Source organism: Mixophyes fleayi, chromosome 3, assembly GCF_038048845.1.
Source record: "Mixophyes fleayi isolate aMixFle1 chromosome 3, aMixFle1.hap1, whole genome shotgun sequence".
Classification (NCBI taxonomy): domain Eukaryota; kingdom Metazoa; phylum Chordata; class Amphibia; order Anura; family Limnodynastidae; genus Mixophyes; species Mixophyes fleayi.
The window spans coordinates 176,310,596-176,331,912 of record NC_134404.1 but is presented as its reverse complement, the minus strand read 5'-3'; the positions used below and the strand labels follow the sequence as shown (position 1 = coordinate 176,331,912).

The window sequence follows — 21,317 nt, the reverse complement described above, 5'->3', positions numbered from 1 at the left end:
ATTGCATATCTTGCTGGACTGTGTTGGTTCTCCTCTGGAGTCTGCTATCCGCTGAGTCTATTGCCATCATTGACTGTGTTAACTTGTGCTGGACTACTTCAAGAGACTTTCTATATTTGCAGACCTGTTCAGTCATTTATATATATTGTGCATGTTACTGTGGATCGTGTATAAGGTGCCTGTGTATATCCTGTGTTGCAGTCTCTCCCCGTGCACCTCCTCACATATATATTCAGTGGTACAACTTGCTAGTAGCAGACCACTGATCCCTGTTTCCTGTATCACCTGTTCCAGTATCCTCTCACATAGCAGTGGTACAACTTGCTATCGCAGACCACTGACTCCCCGGATACCTCCACTTGGATTCCATTCCTTCACTCAGACAGCGGTACCACTTGCTATCCGCAGACCGCTGACTCTCATCACCTCCTCGTTTCTGTTGGACATTCCTCCTCACTATAGCAGTGGTACAACTTGCTATCGCAGACCACTGACTACCTTCACGTGTCCTTGTCCTACAGTTCCTTGTGTACTATTACCTCCATATTACCAGTGCTGCTAGTCATAGACTTTCCTGAGCATCTCATCATCTGCTGTTTCCTGTTCCGTGATCACCCAGCTACCAGAGTACCCTATTACCATCTACATTGCTCTGGTAAGCCTACCACCTGGTGATCCCTGGGTAAAGACTCCTAGTGCCCGTGACAGACAGAGAGAGATCTCAGAAGAAAACAGAAATCAAACTCATCTCAAGGTGGAGACAAGTCAGCACTTCACCTAACTTCACCTCCTCTTCACCCTGCTTTCTGTTGGCACTGCTCAAGCTCTTCACTTGCCCTTGTATGCTGTCTGCTAGCTGTAGCTGGAAAACCATTATTCATTGGTCATTAACCCATTTGCTGCATGTAGTCCATGCTAAAACTCAAAACCGCACCTCAAGAGGCCTCACTTTTTTTTCCAGTTTCACACTAGATATGTTTTTCATATTTACTCTACCCAAGTATTTTTATCTTTTTTTCAGGACATATATGGCTTTGTTTTGTATTATATTTGGGTATTTTATTCATTTATGGGGGTTATACAGGGGAAAAATCATAAATGTAATGAAAAAAAACACTTTTCATGGTTCTTGCATTATCTACTTTCACTCAATTAATGAAACTCTTGAAATATGCTATTTTATTTTATTTTTCAGTTTGTAATATTTACAGAGATGCCAAATAAATCTATGTCTGATGTATACTTTATGTCATAGTAAATTGGATAGATAAAAACAAGTATTTTGTTTGTTTTTTACTTTATTCATTTTTCTATTCTTATTAAACACTTTCCTTTATAGCATGCTCTGACAATACAGGCACCGTTGCAAAAATTATTTGGTCTCTATTAGAACTTCTCTTTAAAGCAGGAAACAGCTAGCTCACTAAAGTTCTAAGCCGTGATCAATGATACATAATTTCCATCAATGCCGTCCTAAATTTGGTTCAGGCAGTGACGAAAATCCAGTCAAATACAGCATTTAGGTGGGAATTCAATTGTTGGTAATATTGCAGTCTGGCTGCGCACATTGCGGGCCAATACAGTATAGAAATTTCCTCTCATTTTCCCTCGCATCTATACGGGAAGTGAGGGAAAATGAGTTGAGATTTTAGTGTGCCTTGAGCTCCCAGAGAACCGCTTCATTCACCATGCAAAACATCGAAGTCCAGGATTATCTATGTTTTTCAAATATTCAGCACACCGGCACATCTAATGGTTAATTCATTTGCTGGAGAAGGCAGAATTCTGAACTACTGACACATCATTGCTCTTTTGTATCAAGAGAGCTGAGCGGATACTGTGGCAACCATCCAATCAGCTCTTTCGACACAGGGTGTTGGTGTACTAGCAGAAGAGTTAACTGTTATAGTGACACTATTATGTATTATGCTTACAAAATTCAAAATTATATTTAATTTACAGCTTTTCTATACTATGCAATCATAGTATCATAGATTAGAATTTCAGTTAGAAGAGGTGAATTCAATATATATTCTATTAAACTCTATAATTATTCCATTCCTGATGGTGGAAGCACCATTCAATACTGATTTTTTTACATTTTTTTCTCAAGCATTATTTTATTGTTTTTGTTGTTTTGAATCTGGAACAGGAAACCAAAGTTCAGGATAACAGTTCCAGTGTGCATGTGTGAGCCAGCAAGCTGGCACCGAGGGCCCCTGCACTGGCCTGGTCAATAGCAAGACTCCTCTTACTACTGCCAGCAAGTATCACCATGGAGTTGAAGTTCCCTCAGATGCCCGGCAAACCTTTTCATAATACACTGGGCAGGAGAAGATTTTCTATTGCTGCGATAAGCAGCATCAGAAAATGTTCATTATTGATGGGTTTTCATAAATAGACCCCTTAACTTCATACTTAGGAACCCTTAAAATGTATACATTTGATCACATTAATTAGAAAAAAATGCACATTTATTTTGTTTCTCTTTATTTAGTCCCAGGCATTGGATTCTGTTATAAACATGTACCTCATGATGACTAAATTACCAATTGCAGCCTATTAGATATTTCTTTTGAAATAGTTGGTTATAGCTTGTGATCAAATAAAAATAATGTTACCAACGGACAACAAATTTGTTCTTATGACCTTGTATTAGGGATGTGCACCGGCGACTTTTGGTGTCTCGTGTTTTGTGTTTTGGATTCGGATTTTCGCGATGTTTGGGTTCGGATTTGTTTAGCAAAACACCTGCCGAAAGGTTTTGGTTCGGATTTAAGGTTTTGGGTTCGGATTTTTTGGGAAAAAAGCATAAAAAGTTCAAAAATCAAGTTTTTGGGCTTATTTTCACTCCTACGCTATTATTAACCTCAATAACATTCAATAACAAGCATTTCCACTAATTTACAGTGTATTCTGAACACCTCACAATATAGTTATTAGTCCAAAATGTTGCAACGAGGTATCTTTCTGAACTGCGTAGTGGAGTGGTCCCCACAATATAATAAGAAAACCATCAACTGGTCTTATCGCACCAAAAAATGTATCTGGACTGCGTAGAGGAGTGGGTCACCACAATATAATTTAAAAACCCTGAACTTGTATGATTCGCACCAATAAATGTATCTGGACTGCGTAGAGGAGTGGGTCACCACAATATAATTTAAAAACCCTGAACTTGTATGATTTGCACCAATAAATGTACCTGGACTGCGTGGAGGAGTGGGTCACCCCAATATAATTGAAAAACCCTGAACTTGTATGATTCGCACCAATAAATGTATCTGGACTGTGTAGAGGAGTGGGTCACCACAATATAATTTAAAAACCCTGAACTTGTATGATTCGCACCAATAAATGTATCTGGACTGCGTAGAGGAGTGGGTCACCACAATATAATTTAAAAACCCTGAACTTGTATGCAGGGCTGCCAAGAGGAATTCAGGGCCCGGGTACAACAAACTCATGGGGCCCCCCCATAGTTGAGTAAGCCCTAAAAAATTTTTGCGCCGCCATTAGGCGGCGCAAAAAACACGACGCGGGTTTGGTCATACATTCAGGGGCGTGTCAATGCGCCATTGGGGCGTGGCTAGCCTAACGACGGTGCAAAAATTTTCGGGAATGTGGTCATACATTTGGGGCCGTGGCAATGCACCGTTGGGCGCATAGCTAGCACATCAAAATCACTAGGTCCTGAATTCACCACAGCGTCACATATGTCCAAGCACTCCTGACTTTTAAGACATCCAGCACCACAGTGTAGTATACAAAGAATGCAGTGTGTACACAAACAGTTCAGTCTTGGCCTGCGCCCACTGGGCTCACCAAACATTGGCATTGTCCCTACTAGAATCACAACATTTCACACACTATGCTGCTCTGTCCTACCTGTTCTTCTCACTTTCTCCACCCGAGGCTGCTGGTTTCTTTAGTTGTGGCTTGCCTGGATCTTGGAATGTAGAAGGACCTATTTGGGAAAAAAATAGCTACATTTAGAAAATTTCAGTCAGACGCAGCGTTAAATCAATAGCACCCACGATTAATAATTAGGCCTTTCTCCAGCCCCAACATTAAAATAATAGAATTCACATGTAATAAATAAACCTATTTCCCGTCATGCAAACAGCCTAGCAATACCTATTTCCCGCAACCATCACTGCCATTAAATAATTCATAGTCACATTTAATAAATAGACCTCATCCTCCCCAAACTCACCTCCACATTCAATAGGCCCCAAATCACCCCATCTTAAATTAATAATCCCCACTATTAAATTGCCTCACCATCACCCTACAAACAAAATAGCGCCCATTAATTAGCCACCACCTACCGCACACACACTACATTGCAACAAGCCCCATCACAACTACACTGCGCCCTCCATGCTGCTTTCCCCCCTTTTTATTCACTCTGTGCCTCTTTGCCCCTTTTTTTTATAACTCTGTGCCTCTCTGCCCCTCTTTTCCTCCTCTGTGCCTCTCTGCCCCTCTTTTCCTCCTCTGTGCCTCTCTGCCCCTCTTTTCCTCCTCTGTGCCCCTCTTTTCCTCCTCTGTGCCCCTCTTTTCCTCCTCTGTGCCCCTCTTTTCCTCCTCTGTGCCCCTCTTTTCCTCCTCTGTGCCCCTCTTTTCCTCCTCTGTGCCTCTCTTTTCCTCCTCTGTGCCTCTCTTTTCCTCCTCTGTGCCTCTCTTTTCCTCCTCTGTGCCCCCTTTTCCTCCTCTGTGCCTCTCTTTTCCTCCTCTGTGCCCCTCTTTTCCTCCTCTGTGCCCCTCTTTTCCTCCTCTGTGCCTCTCTTTTCCTCCTCTGTGCCCCTCTTTTCCTCCTCTGTGCCTCTCTTTTCCTCCTCTGTGCCTCTCTTTTCCTCCCCTGTGCCTCTCTTTTCCTCCTCTGTGCCTCTCTTTTCCTCCTCTGTGCCTCTCTTTTCCTCCTCTGTGCCTCTCTTTTCCTCCTCTGTGCCTCTCTTTTCATCCTCTGTCCCTCTCTTTTCCTCCTCTGTGCCTCTCAGTTTCTTTCCTTACCTTTTGTCAGCTTCTTTCTTTTCTTCTCTTCTCTTCTGTCTTCTCTTCTTTCTTCTTCTTTGGTCTTGTCAGGCTGCGGCGCTCCTCACTGACTGACTGCCGGGCGTGACTTGATGACGTCACGCCCGACAGTCAGTGTGAATGGAGAAGACAGGAGAGGAGGGACGCGGCGCCGCGGTCACGTGAGTATTGATTTTTTTATTTTATTTTTTATTTCTTATAGCTCCCCCCACCAACGCCCCCCCCCCTCCCCCTACCCCGCGGGAATTTTTTTTTAAAAAAAATAAAAATACGCAAAATACAAAAAAATAAAAAAAATAAAAAAATGACAAAAAATAGCAGCAAGGGCCCGGCCCGGGCCCCCTGGCATGGCCGGGCCCGGGTAAAATGTACCCGCTCCCCCCCCCTCTCGGCGGCCCTGCTTGTATGATTCGCACCAATAAATGTATCTGGACTGCGTAGAGGAGTGGGTCACCACAATATAATAAGAAAACCATCAACTGGTCTTATCGCACCAATAAATGTATTTGGACTGCGTAGAGGAGTGGTCACCACAATATAATTAATAAAAAACCCTCCACGGCTCTGAATTTCCCAAAAAAAAATTCTGGACTGTGTAGTGGGGTGGCCCCGGTACTAAATTTGATACCTGGGCCACAATACCTCCTCCAAGTTCCAAGTGTAGTATTTATAACAACTTAACACTACACTAATTCTAGCACGTCAAACCCTCTTGTTTTAAATAATGACAGGGCTTTTAACTTTTGATTTAATTTTTTGAATTTGTTGACATTTTATTTTACTTTTTGAACATGGCAAACGACTGTTGAATGGTCACATAATGCCAAAAAAATAGTTGCAAGATGGAATTGTCCTTCGGCCCTCCCACCCACCCTTATGTTGTTGAAATAGGACATGCACACTTTAACAAACCAATCATTTCAGCGACAGGGCCTACCAAACAACTGTGGCTGAAATGATTGGTTTGTTTGGGCCCCCACACCAAAATAACAATTCATCTCTCCCTGTACAAACTAAACAGGCTCTACTGAGGAAAGATGTCGTTCTCATCCTCAACCTCTGATTCCTCTCCCCCTACAGTGTGTACTTCCTCCTCCTCACACATTATCAATTCGTCCCCGCTGGACTCTACAACCACAGGTCCCTCTGTACTATCTGGAGGGCAGTGCTGTACTTCATTGAGGAATTGATTATTCATTTTTATAAACATCATTTTTTCAACGTTGTGAGGAAGCAACCTCCTTCGCCGTTCACCTACCAGGTTCCCCGCTGCACTAAAAACTCTTTCCGAGTACACACTGGAGGGGGGACAACTCAGGTAAAATAGAGCCAGTTTGTACAGGGGCTTCCAAACTGCCTTTTTTTCCTGCCAGTAACAATATGGACTGTCTGACATGTCTATTTGGATGGTGTCAGCAAAATAATCCTCCACCATTTTTTCAATTGTGACAGCATCCAATGCAGCGACAGTAGACATGTCTGCAATGGTTGGCAGGTCCTTCAGTCCAGACCAGATGTTATCAGCATCCCCACCAGCGGCTCTTTTAGGAAAACTGAGCTTTTTCCTCGCAGCCATAGATGTGGAAGAAAATGAGGGTGGAGCTGTTGGCATGTCACGGTCCTCTTCAGAGGACAATCTCCTGACCAGAAGGTCTTTGCACCGCTGTAGACTTGTGTCCGCCGGAAACAGAGACACAACATACGTTTTAAACCAAGGATCGAGCACGGTGGCCAGAATGTATTCCTCTCACTTTAAAAGAGTGACCACCCTCGGATCCTGGCAAAGCGTATGAAGGGCTTCATCCACAAGAGCTACATGCTTTGTTGGATCGCAATGCTTTACCAGCTCCTCCCTCACTTTCTCCAGCTGCTTCTGCAACAGCCTGATCAGGGGAATGACCTGACTCAAGCTGGCAGTGTCGGAACTGACTTCTCGTGTGGCAAGTTCAAACGGCTGGAGACCTTGCACAACACAGAAATCAGTTTCCACTGCGCTTGACTCAGGCGCATCCCCACTCCTTTGCCTATGTCGTAGGTGGCTGTGTAGGCCTGAATGGTCTTTTGCTGCTCCTCCATCCTCTGCAGCATATAGAGGGTGGAGTTCCAGCACATCACAACCTCTTGTTTGAGGTGATGGCAGGGCAGGTTCATGCTTTTTTGATGTGCCTCTAGTCTGCGGTAGGCACTGGCTGAATGCCGAAAGTGTCCAGCAATTTTGCGCGCCACCGCAAGCATCTCCTGCACACCCCTGTCACTCTTGAGGTAATGCTGCACCACCAAATTAATGGTGTGGGCAAAACATGGGACGTGCTGGAAATTGCCCATATTTAATGCCCGCACAATGTTACTGGCATTGTCTGACACCACAAATCCCCATGAGAGTCTAAGTGGGGTAAGCCACTGGGAGATAATTTCCCTCAGTTTCTCTAATATGTTGTCAGCGTTGTGCCTTTTATTAAAGCCTGTAATACACAATGTTGCCTGCCTTTGCACGAGCAGCCATTTTGTAGATGCGGCTGCTGATGCAGCTGTTGCTGTTGCTGCGGAAGGCGATGCATCTACCCAGTGGGCTGTCACAGTCATATAGTCCTTCGTTTGCCCAGAACCACTTGTCCACATGTCCGTGGTTAAGTGGACAGTGGGTACAACCGCATTTTTCAGAGCACTGAGGACACTTGATCGTACTTCTCTGTACATTTTTGGTATCGCCTGCCTAGTGAAGTAGAATCTCGACGGGATTTGGTACCGGGGACACAATACCTCCATCAACCCTCTAAATCCCACTCCACTGATGGCGGACACCGGGCGCACGTCTAACACCAACATTGCAGTTACAGCCGCAGTTATACGCTTTGCAATAGGGTGACTACTATCGTATTTTGTGTTCATGGCAAACGACTGTTGGACGGTCAATTGTTTTGTGAAAGACTTAGCGATCTTACGACTTCCCCTCTGGGAAGATGACCGACTAACAGCAGCAACAGCAGCAGTGGCAGTAGTAGGCGTACCGCTGCAGGATTCCTCGGATGAATCCCGTATTGGAGAGGACTCAGTCTGGCTGCTGACTTGGGCTGCAGGACTCAATCTGATGGAGATCGTGGAGGAAGTTGACGAGGAGGGTGTTGCTGGTGTGTATCCAACTGGACCACGGGATTTAGGTGTCCCTGTACCGATGACGGTCCTAGCCCCAGTTCCTGAACTAACCACTGAACTATGAAGGTTATTTAGGTGACGTATAAGGGAGGATGTCCCTAGGTGGGCAAGATCCTTACCCCTGCTTATTTGAGCTTTACATAAGCTACATATGGCCATACATTGGTTGTCCGGATTTGGATAAAAATAACTCCAGACCGAAGAGGTGCATTTTTTGGTCTTCTGACCAGGCATGACGATGGGCTTTTTCATCCCATGGACATCAGCTGTTTCCCCCCCTGGTGCCTCATTTACAATAACCACATCACCATCCTCATCATCAAGTTCCTCCACAGCGCCAGCTACATCATCAATAGCCTCCTCCCGAGCCACCTCTTCCCGTACAGTGATGGGAAGGTCAGGCTTGACAACCACCAAGACCCTTGGACTCGCCTTGGGGATTTGTGATCATTTCTCTTTAGAAGGCAGAGTTGTTTGCTGTTTTGTTGCTGACAGCATAATTCTTCAATTTTTTGTAGGGGGGGAGGAGGAGGAGGGCTAAGATCCTTGGGTGAAGATGGACCACTAGTTATGAACACGGGCCAGGGCCTAAGCCGTTCCTTGCCACTACATGTCGTAAATGGCATATTGCCAACTTTACGTTTCTCCTCAGATGATTTTAAGTTTCTCTTTTTGCTACTTTTTCTTAACTTGGGCTTTTTGGATTTTACATGCCCTGTACTAGGAGATTGGGCATCGGGCTTGGAAGACGACGTTGATGGCATTTTATCGTCTATATCATGACTAGTGGCAGCAGCTTCAGCATTAGGAGGAAGTGGGTCTTGATCTTTCCCTACTTTATCCTCCAAATTTTTGCTCTCCATTATATGTAGCACAAGATACTGCAGAATGTGTGAACTTGGTAATATTGCAGTACCAATGGGCTTATACTGCAGGATTGGTTTGGCAAATTTTGTTGTAATTAAAAAAAAAATTAATTAGTTTTTTGTATTTTTTTTTTATTAACTTTTTTAAAAAATTTTAAACACTTGGGAATATTGGGGAAATAACTATGCCCTTGAAGCACAGAGCACGGGACACAGGACCACTGGACTGAACAGGACACAGCACACAGGACCCAGCAGCACCACTGAACTCAAAATTGACAGAGCACAGCACACAGCACCACTGGACTGATACTGCAGAACACAGCACAGCACAGCACAGAACAGCACAGCACAGCACAGCACAGCACAAACTAAACAGCACAGCACGAGATCTACCAGAACAGAGGACCACCTAACACACCCTCCCTCTACCCTGATCAATGCCCGAGTGAAGATGGCGGCGACTAGCGGGGAATTTATAGGATCCGAGTATCGCGAGATCCGACAGCGGGATTATGACTCAGAGCCCCGGTTTCAAGTTTTCATTTGGCGCCAATACCCGGATCTGTCTCGGATCCGACAGGTTCGGGTGGGCTCGGATTCACAAAATCCGAGTGCGCTCATCTCTACCTTGTATCTTCCATTACTTATTTTAAGAAATATCTACAGTGAATATAAAACATCTACACTCCCACATTGAAATTGTCTGAAATCAAGATAAATCATGCCAGTCCCTTTTCCACATTTCTGACCTTGCAACCAACAAAATTCAAATTACAACCAAATAGATAATTTTTAGGAAAAGAAGTGAAAAATCAATCTATACCCTGGTTACATAAGTGTGCACATTCTTTTATAATGGGGTTGTAGATGTTTTCAGAGTTAACCAATCATATCCAAAATAATGTTCAAAGGTAATTACCATACACCTGCCAGCAATGAAAACGATTGTGAGAAATTCAAAATAGAAATGTATTCGTGTAGGATTTCCTTGCTGTTTGCTTGTTTGCATTCCCTTGGGATAGCCAGGGTCTCCAAAACATCTCCGGGATCTCAATGTTGAAAGGTACCAATCAGGAGAGGGGTATAATATAATTTTAAAGGCATTACATGTACCATGGAACACAGTGAAGACTATCATCAATAAGTGGAAAAAAATATGTCACAATAGGGTCATTGTCAAGACCAGGACATCCCTCCTAAGTTTATGAAAGAAAAAGGAGCAAACTAATCAGGATAGCTACCAAGAGGCCTATGGCATCATTAAAGGAACTGTAGGACTTTCTGGCAGGAACTGGTCACTCCTTGCATGTTCCTGTATTCTGCACAGGTCTGGACTATGGGTTAGAGTGGCAAGACGGAAGAAATATATTAAATGAATAGCTCCAAATATCAAGATATTTTAGCACATAACCAGCTGGACTTGTCTTCAGGAAGCAGACGATGAAGACAAATTTCCCCTTCCAACAGGATAATGATTAAAAGCACACATCCCAGTCAATGAAGGAATGGCTTTAGAAAAGGATTATGAAAGTCTTATTTATAATGGCCAAGCAGAGCCCAGACCTCAATCCCATTGAGAACCTTTGTAAAGACCACAGGAGATCTCCTCACAATTTGATGGACCTTGAACAGTGTTTGCAGGTACTAATGGGAAGAATTGCAAATTCCAGGCATACGAGTTTGATTGAAACTTATTCAAAAAGGCTAACTGCTGTAATAAAATCAAAACTGGCTTTCACAAAGTGTTGGTTTAGGGGTGTGCACACCGGGGTATATTAGTTTTTTTATTTTCACTTATTTTTCCTAAAAAATATCTATTTGTTTTTCACTTGAATTTTGTTAGGTGCATGGTCACATTTTAAGGTGGAAAAAGGTCTTACATAATTTTCCGTGATTTCAGGCTTTACAACACAAAGACCTGCCATTTCAATATGGCTGTGTAGACTTTTTATATCCACTGTAAACTATGATTTCTGTTTTACAGTTTGACGATTGCTATTATAAGAACCAAACAGCCACTGGATGTCACTATTTCTAAATCAACTATGCGCACTTCTATCACTTCTATATGCAGCTTAGCTTGCTTATTATTGCTCAAATATGATAAACGCTAATAGCATAATTTAACTTGTAACATTTAAGATGTGTTTGCAGGATGACTTTATTTTATACATTAGTTGCACTTATGGTACAAAATAGTATTTATTTTAAATGTACGTTTGTTTTATTTATTTTTTAGTGTATTTAATTCCTGGGGAGAGTGCCACCCTCTTCCTCCCATATCTAGCTGCACAGTGGGAGATTTTCCAAGGAACTAGCCCATGGAAACAATGAGGAAGATGGGCTGTAGTGATTGGCTGCAGTTATGGGCCGCAGTTATGTTATACTATCACTACAGCCTACATCCATGTTCCTGTGAGGCTTCATTTCTGATAAGAACAGCAAATAAGTATTGTAAAACATACGTTTTATGCTGAGATATGTAGTTCACAATAGCAGGGGAAACACAGGTTGCCTCTGGAATCTGCTTTTGTTTTTTTAGGATCACATTAAGAGAACAGTCAATACTGGAAATTACATTGGAAAGAACAGTAGATTTACTTTTTACTTTTATTTAATAAATTGAAAAATGTGTTCATTTCACTCAATTGAAATGTATACAAGGGGTTTATGCTTATTTATAACTTACTTAGACATAATGGACAGGGGTCTTATGGGCCCCCCTTATCTCAGGGGCAGATCTAGAATATAATTTCCCTGGGGGCGATTTAGGGGGATGCAATTTAGTCCCCTCCCCCTTTTTGACAGCTAAGGCTGCCTGCGGCTGCACACTGTGTGCAGGTCCATTCGGCTCTGATTGTATTTAAAACACAATCAGAGCAGCTGGGCAGGACTCTCTTCCTGCCTGCTTTGCCGAACGGACCTGCACATAGTGTGAAGCCGCAGGCAGCAAGCCCCTGCTAGGGGGGGGGGGGATTGCCCCCGATCACCCCCTACACCTTGGACCTGCCACTACCTTATCCATTATGACCACAGGAGTCACAATGCTGCCTCTCAGATAGTCATTCATTATCCATGGCCTCCGAAGAGCCCAGCACTTTTCAGCATCTAATAGTGTTAGCCAGGGCCTGATTATCCAATAAGCTTACTAGACTATAGCCTAGAGCAAAAGTCTTTTGGGGGTGCAAAATGTTGACAGGTATGCACTGAAATTCATGTTAAAATATAACAGAATAGTTAAATTCTGAAAAAGAATGTAGTAAGGTTTGACGTATTCCCATGTTACAGGCTGAAGACAGCGAGTCATTCTCAGGCAGGCTCTTGAGGATAAGCGAGGAGAAGAGACAAGGACGGTGACTGGCCCAGGTGTGACAGCCCCTCACTCTACCTTGATCCTAAGTAACGTTGTTTTCCCTACACTATTCTAATGAAAACAAAAGTGACAAGACTTGCTGTGACCCGTTTAAAAAGCCAAGTGGAGCTGAGTTTCAAAGATACGTGAATATAAACATTGGTGAGGAGGTGAAGGAATCTAGATTTTGTTTTACTTTTAGCCTCTCATAGCAGGCGAGGGGGCATATTAGCCTTGGGCGGCCTCAACCCTTAATCAGTCCCTGGTTTAACAGTCTGCATTGACTAGTTTGAGAGCTGGCTATCATTAAAATGAGACAACCACATGCTGCTGGTTGTCCTATTATAGTAGAAAAACACCCAGGCTAGCTCCCTCTTGTTGTAGAATTTGTAAATGGGGGCAATAATGTCAGTTTTTAAAAACTGTTTATTATATATATTTTGTTTTTATTCTAATGATTTCCTACACAACATATTCTATAGCTATCGCTTGCCACTATGGATCCACACCACTTACATATATACATGTTGCACACCTGCAGTGGCGGACTGGCCAGGGTGTCAGCTTGCCCGATGGCAAGTGGACCCTGTGGACCCCTGATGCAGTGGGACCCCTTAAACATTAGACAATATATTAAAAATAATAATGACCTTTTAGTAGCTTGAAAATATAATAGAAGTTCCAATATCATTTCTGTATGCAACCAAAATTTACGTTGGATTACTATATTAATAAAATCATTTTTCAAGGATACTATTTAAGAAAATAATAAATAACTCTGAAAAAATAATTCTGATTCGGGTTGTTTGAGGCCGACGCATACGTTGTATAGGCTTGGATCTTTACTATTGCGACTGCGTAATGAAGCTAAGCTGGGAATCCCAGCCTGGGATCAGGACGTGCAGCGGAGTGAAGTTTGAATTAAGCTATTGCATACATTGCAAACACAGCAATTATTTTTCAATGCATCGGCCTCAGTTTGAGTGTGCTCCGTCAGCTCTTCAGCTCGTGCTTGCTGTGTTTTATGTGTTTTATAAAAGGTATGTATTTAATTAATATATTTTTATATACTGTGGCCATATGCTCTTTAATTTAAATATAATGTATTGTATTTCATTGCATAAAATTAGTGCTAAAATACTAGGTAGTATATATATTTAAGCTGCAGTTTCAAATAAAAAATATATACACATAATGCAAGTTCAATAAATAATGATACATTTTATTTACTCTGCAGTTAAAATTACTGTGATTGTTAAAATTGTTGTTAATAATAGATGCACCTATAATACATATTCCCATCGACGTGTTATTTCGGCAAGGGTTTTAATTTCAGGAATATTACCCCTATCAGCATGGAAAAGAAAAGCATAAATCAGTTTAGCATTATTATTTGGTATGTGCTTAAAGGTGTTATCTGTGAGCGACCATTTTCAATTCTGCCAAGTATTGATAGTACAGGACAGGGACTTTTTGATATATTTGGGCATATTCAGTTAGCTTTTCGGTTCGCGATTATGCTCGGCTGCACGAGTCTCGATACTGCAACATTGCAGATTTCTGTGTGCACCTCATAGGGTTTGCGAAGGGAAATCCTCGATGTTGCAGGACCGTATTGTCACTTTACACGCACAGCTGCGCATAGTCGCGGACTAAAAAGCTAATTGAATATGCCCCATTGACTAAAACATTACAACATCTTAAAATTGATCCCAAAAAATGTTTGTCTGATAGTGCAGATGGAGCTGCAAGCTACCATGGCCAGTATAATGGTTTACAAAGTAAAATTACTGATGTGGCTGATCAGCATGTTCATATATGGTGCTATGTCCATGTCTTGAATTTGGTGTTAACTGAAACAACAAAATGTTGTGTGCCTGCAGTTCCTTTTTTCAAGTTGCTCCAGAAATTAGCAACGTTTGTGAAAACATCATACAAGAGAATGGCTGTATGGGTAGAAGTTGTTGGAAAACCACTAGGACAAGAAAAAATTAAATGATTAAAGCTAATTGGTGAGACAAGATGGTCAGGAAAATCCAATGCAACAACTATATTTGGACGTTTTGATGATGCCGCTGTCAGTACTTTTGTAAATCGATTGACAAGCTTATCAATGATACAAGATTCAGAAGTTTGATGCAAAAACAAAACAAGAAGAAAATGTTTTACTTCAAAGTCTTCTAAAGTTTGGAACAATATTGACAGCATTTAGTTACTTACATATATTTGAAACTACAGCCCAGGTATCAAGATGTTTACAGACAAGTGGTGTAGACATGTTTACTGCATGGAGTTTAGTAGATTCAGCTACAATACAGTTGGAGTAACAGACAAGAACATTTGATAACGTTCACAGAGAGCATTGGATTTTGTAAATAAATGTAATGACAAAACTTCACAGTTGAATATGGATGAAAAACAAACATTGGAAATTGAGTCTTTGGAAAAACATTTCCAGTTAAGAGGTAGAGGAAAAAGAAGAAAAGACTGGCAGATTAGCTTATAAATGATGAAGGAAATGCCTCAGATTCTGTAGCTGATTTAGATTAAATGTGTTTAAACTAATAATGGACCGCATTGTCCAGTCACTAGATTCACACTTTGTACAATACAAAAAGTTGTATAAAGATTTATCCTGCTTGGACCTAGCAAAGTTTAAAATTGTTGCAGAAGAGGGCCTTGAAGATGAAGCATTGGAAGTTATTATTAAGCTGTCTCCACAAATCAGCAAAGATCAAGTAATATTGGAATTGTTTTCTTTTGTTTTGAACGTTGATGTATTAAAGCTACTGCATAATGATGGTGAGAATATGGATTCCAGTTACAACAAGTGTAAAATTTGTAGCACTTGCCCATCGTGTGTACTTAAAATTCTGGTATCCAACAGACTTCATGACAAGGCGTATAATAACCTTTATGAAGTCATTAGCCCAATATCAGTTACTCAAGTCCAATGTGAGAAGACATTTTTAAAGCTAAATTCACTGTCTGAGGAGAACTTGGAATCATACATGCTGCTGTACATTGAAAAGGAAGTGTTAGATGAATTGGATGCAGAAGCAATTATTGACAGATTAGCACAATCATCTGGTTAATTGCTCGTAATATAATGGATTGCATGAAATATGCTTTTGAACTTCCTGTTAAAGTGTAAAATGTTCAGTACATGCAAACTATTTAAAAATATCCACCATTTATTTAAAATAAAAGTAAAAAAAATATATATCAATTATAACAATCTGTATTTACATTTAGTATCTACTGTATACTGCCAGTAATATGTACAATATATGTACACTGTAATTACTAAAATAAATACATTTATTTCTCTAAACTTTTAATTGTACCCTTTTTCCACTTATGTATTTTTTGAAAATTGTATTTATTTCTTATAAAAATTAAATGATAGCCTTATGGTTGTGGGTGGGCCCCCTTTGTCTCCTGGCAACCAATATTTTTAGACCCAGTCCACCACTGCACACGTGATGAAGTACTAGTACGAAACACATAATGTAGCCTCCAATATTGTGATCCCTGACTTTAACTCTGTATAGGATGAAACCGAGTCTTTAACAGCCCTGAAAAAACGCAGAATTCCTTTTGCAGAGAGGAATTGGGCATTAAAGACATGAAATGCCTCTGATAATGCACCTGCTGTACCACTTTATCTCATTACACAATAATGATAATGTTTCTGCACTACTCCACAAAATGAGGCAAACCCATGCACCTACCTCATACTTCAATAGTAATGCGTACTTACCCTCTGCCTGTGCAAATGTCTACTCCTTCGCAAACTAGGACATATTGCTTCACAAACCTATGAAATGAACAATAAGAAATAATTACATGTTTGGATTTGTTGGAATTAGAAATAATACATTTAAGTAAAAGACTATTAGAAAGTTTATTTATATTAATGATTCATGGTAGTTTGAAATTTAAAATACATATAGTTCAAATAGTCATAAATTTATATTTTTACTCCAGTAAAAATACTTTTGATGCTCAACAAAATAAAATTCAAATGTTTTAACCGGTAACTTAGCCTTTGCTGGACCCCTTAAAAATTAAATATACCTCTTTCATATGACAAATCTGAGTCTGAAAGCTGGAGCAAGTCTAATTTCTGCTCCTTTTCCCTACAGAGGAAAATAGCATATTGCAATGCTGTCCATAAATTTCCAAAATAGCTTTACAGAACAACTTCCATCAAGCTCTGTTTTAGATCTATGGATGCTAAGAGTTAAAGCATGAGCAGTGTCTTGGCTTCAGGATATGGAGTAGTTCATGGGATGCCCCCTACTAGCTACATATGGTGGGTCATATTTGATTAATGTGGAGTCTATAATATGTGACATTGCCTTTTAAATTCATCAGCTCAGATTGAAGTAATTTAACAACCAGGTTTAAAAATGCATTAAAATACTTTTCATCTGTCCCTAATTTATGACAAGGTATCCCAATTTTTGATTGCAAATACCACATATATCAATTATTTCAATGATTCTCAAAGTGCCTGTTTGGCAGCAAATTGTGAAGATGAATTTATTGTTGATGATTACCTGTTTAGTGCCTTATTGTGTTTGTATTGTGTGCAGTAAGCAGGGATTTTATGATAATTAGTATATATAAAGTTGCAGAGAAACACTTGTGTATCTATGAACACAAGAAGGTGTTTTTTTTTTATAACAGACCTTTTGTGTCCCTTTTTCAGAATTTGAAATATTCTAACAATAACATAGGTAGTTCCCAAAATGAGTGAACTAATAAAGCAAAATTTCATAAATGAATAATGTTAAACATGCTTGGAATGTAAAAATATTAGGTTTCAAACACAGAACAATTGCATTATCTAGTTGCCTCTATTTTCTTTCTTATCATCCTCATCATCTTAATTACATGGTGCCACACAATTCGCAGTGATGCACAATAAAAAAAACAATAAACAGAAAAAAATACAGGTATAAAGGGACAACAGAAACAATATAATCAGTAAAAAAATAACACAAGAGACTATAGAGAAAGCAACTACACAAGAAGACACAGCTAGAACAAAGAAACAGTGCAAAGAGGATGAGGAGAAAGGAGGTAGAGAGGGCCAAACTTGTGAGCATTAACATTAAGAGGATTCGGGTAGTAAAATGGAGATGATAGAGGTGAACTGAAAGGGGCAGGTGGAGCATGAGGAGGGATTTGTCTTTGGATGGGGTGACCTTAGGCAAGTGTGAAAATGTAAATTTTGATGGAGCATTTGAAAGATTCAATGTTGGGGGTAAGTCTCATTAGGTGGCACAGTGAGTTTCAAATGTGGGGAGCTGTGCATGTAATTTCCTGAAGGCAAGAGAGTGAGGTGGTTATAGGCAATGAGGAAAGGTAAAGGTTATTGACAGAACACAGGGAGCGAGTTGGGGAGTAATTCTTGACAAGATTGGAGATTTAGGAAGGGGGGGCATTTAAGAGGGTTTTATAAGTGAGAGTAAGTAACTTGAATTGTATTCTGGAGGGAATGTAAGGTTTTCCAGAGAGACATAGTGGAAGAGGAATGTCAGGAGAGAAAGTTTAATCTCAATGCAGCACAAATTTCAGGAGGGACAGACATTTGTTAAGCAAGCCATAGAGGAGAACATTGCAATAATCAAGACAGGAGATGACAAGGGCATGGATGATGGTCTTGGTGACATCCATGAAGAGGAAAGTACAAATATTGTGTTGTGGAGGTGGAGGTGACAGGAATGGGAAAGGAACTGCATGTGGGGAGTTAAAAAATGAGGGCAGAGTCAATGCTGAACCCCAGGAAGCGTGTGAGGGGAACAGGGGAGAGGGTGACACCATCAACCTTAATGGAGATCATAGGAGGTGATGTGATGTTAGGTGGTTGAAAGGCTATATGCTCAGTTTTGGATATGTTGCGTTTCAGGTACCGACCATGTCAGATGTGGAAAGATAGATTAAAGTGTCATTGGCATAGAGGTGATATTGGAGGTCAAAGAGAGGAGGTATAAAGAAAGAAAAGTAATTGGTCAAGAACAGAGCCTTGGGGGAACCCAACAGTTAGAGTGACAGGAGGGGAACAGATACCAGAGGAAGAGAAATTGAAGGAATGATCAGAAAGGTAGGAAGTAAACCAGGAAAGGACAGTGCTGCGAAGGCCAAGGGTGTGAAGGGTGTCAATGAGGAGAAGATGGTCAACTGTGTCAAAAGCAGCATAGAGGTCAAAAAGCAAGAACAAGAAGAAGGGGCACTCAGTGAAATTGGACCATCTCTGAAGGTAGCATGTGAGCTTGGAATGCCAAGGTAGGGACTTGACAGAGGTGAAGTGTGATACCAGGGACGGCTTTAACTAGGGTTTCAAAAATTGTGGACTTGTAAAATGATTACCTCTGTTAGGGCAAGACAAAAAGAAGATGGGAAAGTGGAGTGTTTCAATGGTGGCAGAGAAGCAGGAGGGGTCTAGATGATGCAGGTTGCGTAGTGTTTGCAAGGTTTTGGGCTCTTTAGTGTTCATAAGCCACAATCATAAATAAAGAGGTAAATAAAGAATAATCAAGAAAGAAATATTAAAAAGAGAAAGCCAACCAAATTAGAGAAAAAACAGTGCATTTTAATATTTTACATTTGTAAATATATTGTTCAATAATATAAATTTAAAAAATTCAATGGGCGAATAATTTATTTGTGTAACTCAAAATAAACATTACTTGCCGGTCAGTTTTTATTAATAAATATAAAGAAGCACCAAGCATAATGAATAAATAAATGCACATATCCAATATTAGGAATGAACATCTTTCGTTTATAGACAGGCATACCAGACAAAATGTGCAGTGTAGTTAGTATTAATCCAGTCTGTAATAATATGGTAAAATAACTCTTACTAATAAGATATAAAGAGATATAATCATCATCATCATCACCATTTATTTATATAGCGCCACTGATTCCGCAGCGCTGTACAGAGAACTCATTCACATCAGTCCCTGCCCCATTGGAGCTTACAGTCTAAATTCCCTAACATACACACACACACACAGACAGACAGAGACTAGGGTCAAATTTGATAGCAGCCAATTAACCTACTAGTATGTTTTTGGATAAAAGGTAAATATTATTTAAATCAAATGAACAAGAGGGGACATATGCCCTATATAAATTCTTCAAACAACTGGTAGAATGGACATCTCTCCTAAAAGCAAATGCCGATATTAAAATTGACACAATCTAATAAAAATTGCACTCAATGCCTACCAACTCTAAAGACCAAAAGAAAAATTATAAAGGAACCACATAAAACTGTAAACTAGGGGAGGATACCACACATAATACCTAATAATTAAATAAGTGAATTACCTATATAGTGAAAGCAAAAGAAATGTGTGCTGCATTGTATATGACAATAACATAACATAAAACTGAACACTAAGGAGTATATTTACTAAACTGCGAGTTTGAAAAAGTGGAGATGTTGCCTATAGCAACCAATCAGATTCTACCTTTCATTTCTTTAGTGCATTCTACAAAATGACAGCTACAATCTGATTGGTTGTTGTAGGCAACATCTCCACTTTTTCAAACCCGCAGTTTAGTAAATATAGCCCTAAGTGTGTGTTCCCTGCTACCTGGTATAGTATTAAATATACTGACCAGATCTTATCTTTTCCAACTCTTGTTACATGCATATAATTATTTAAAACATTAATATAGTGTGGAGGAGGGGACAGAAAGAGAGAAGTGAATTTGAACCAAGTTTTAATAACCTCATACGCTTCAGATATTAGATTTCAGGGATATAATGTTTTGGACAATATATGGTGCTTGAAATGCACACATCTCTTTTAATGTACAATTCCTCTTTAGTCTATTCAATTGTTCCTTCAGGATGTAAGTGATTCACAAATTGTAATAACTACTAGAGTAATAAAGATAGTTGCTGGAATTGACATGTTAAGGATAGTTAGGAAAAATAATTCTTGAGTCCTACACCAAAAAATTGAATAACACGTAAATGAAAGTGTGAATTTCAAATTGTAGAGATTATAATTTGAGTGAGAAATGAAACTCTGTGCTGACATAAAATCCCCACCCCAAAAGATAAATAGATCATTAATGTAACAGGCATAGTAGATGAGGTTCTCCCAGAATAAGCCCTACAAAATTAATTCCTGCTTGAATCTGCCCAGATATAACTTGACAAAACTCAGAGTGAACCTGGTCCCCATGGCTGATCCAAGTGTCTGTAAATAATTATGATCCACAAAGAAAAAATAATTGTCAGTATACTATAAACATAAAATAAACAAAACAGTTTATTAAAATAACATCAAATATAAATTAACACTGTAAAAAAAATTAACATTGCCTGAGACTTCCACTTCAGTCCATAGGAAGTAATCCACCACTGACAAACTGGCTTCTCACAACTGGGGTATGTGAGTATATTGCCTGCAAATCCAGAGTTGAGAATCAAAGTGTTCTTTCAAATTAAATCTTTAGTTAAATTGAAAATATGTGTGGGATCTCTGATGTGGGATCTCAGAGAGGCAATGTAACCCTGGGGCACTGTAAAAAGTAATCTAGATAAAACAAAAGACCCAATGCCAGAAATAACCCCCAGTGGAAAGTGAAGTGTCTTGTGTATCTTGCATGAATCTATGATAAAAAATTGCTGGTGACTGGATACTTAAACAATTTAATTCTTCTTTGGACATCACTTCTTCAGATAGGGCATCATCTTGGAGATGCTTCAAATTTCTAATTGTATTGCCACATATAATTTTATAGAAATAAATATCCCCAATTTGTCTCCTAGCAAACTTCACATACCAGTCAATTGCAACCATAGCACCCCCTTTGTCTGTAAGTCTAATGAATATAGACTGGTGATATTTCAACTCTATCAAGGCCAA

The 21,317-nt window shown here is 40.0% G+C and overlaps 1 long non-coding RNA gene across 1 annotated transcript in view; it reads right to left on the bottom strand.

The window, feature by feature from the left end:
* The window catches only part of LOC142142819 (uncharacterized), a 281,383-nt gene that overhangs the window by 133,891 nt on the left and 126,175 nt on the right, over positions 1–21,317 (bottom strand). Inside the window, exon 2 of the long non-coding RNA XR_012689343.1 lies at positions 16,175–16,231. This is a non-coding gene — a long non-coding RNA (uncharacterized LOC142142819). The remainder of the gene's footprint in view (positions 1–16,174; positions 16,232–21,317) is intronic.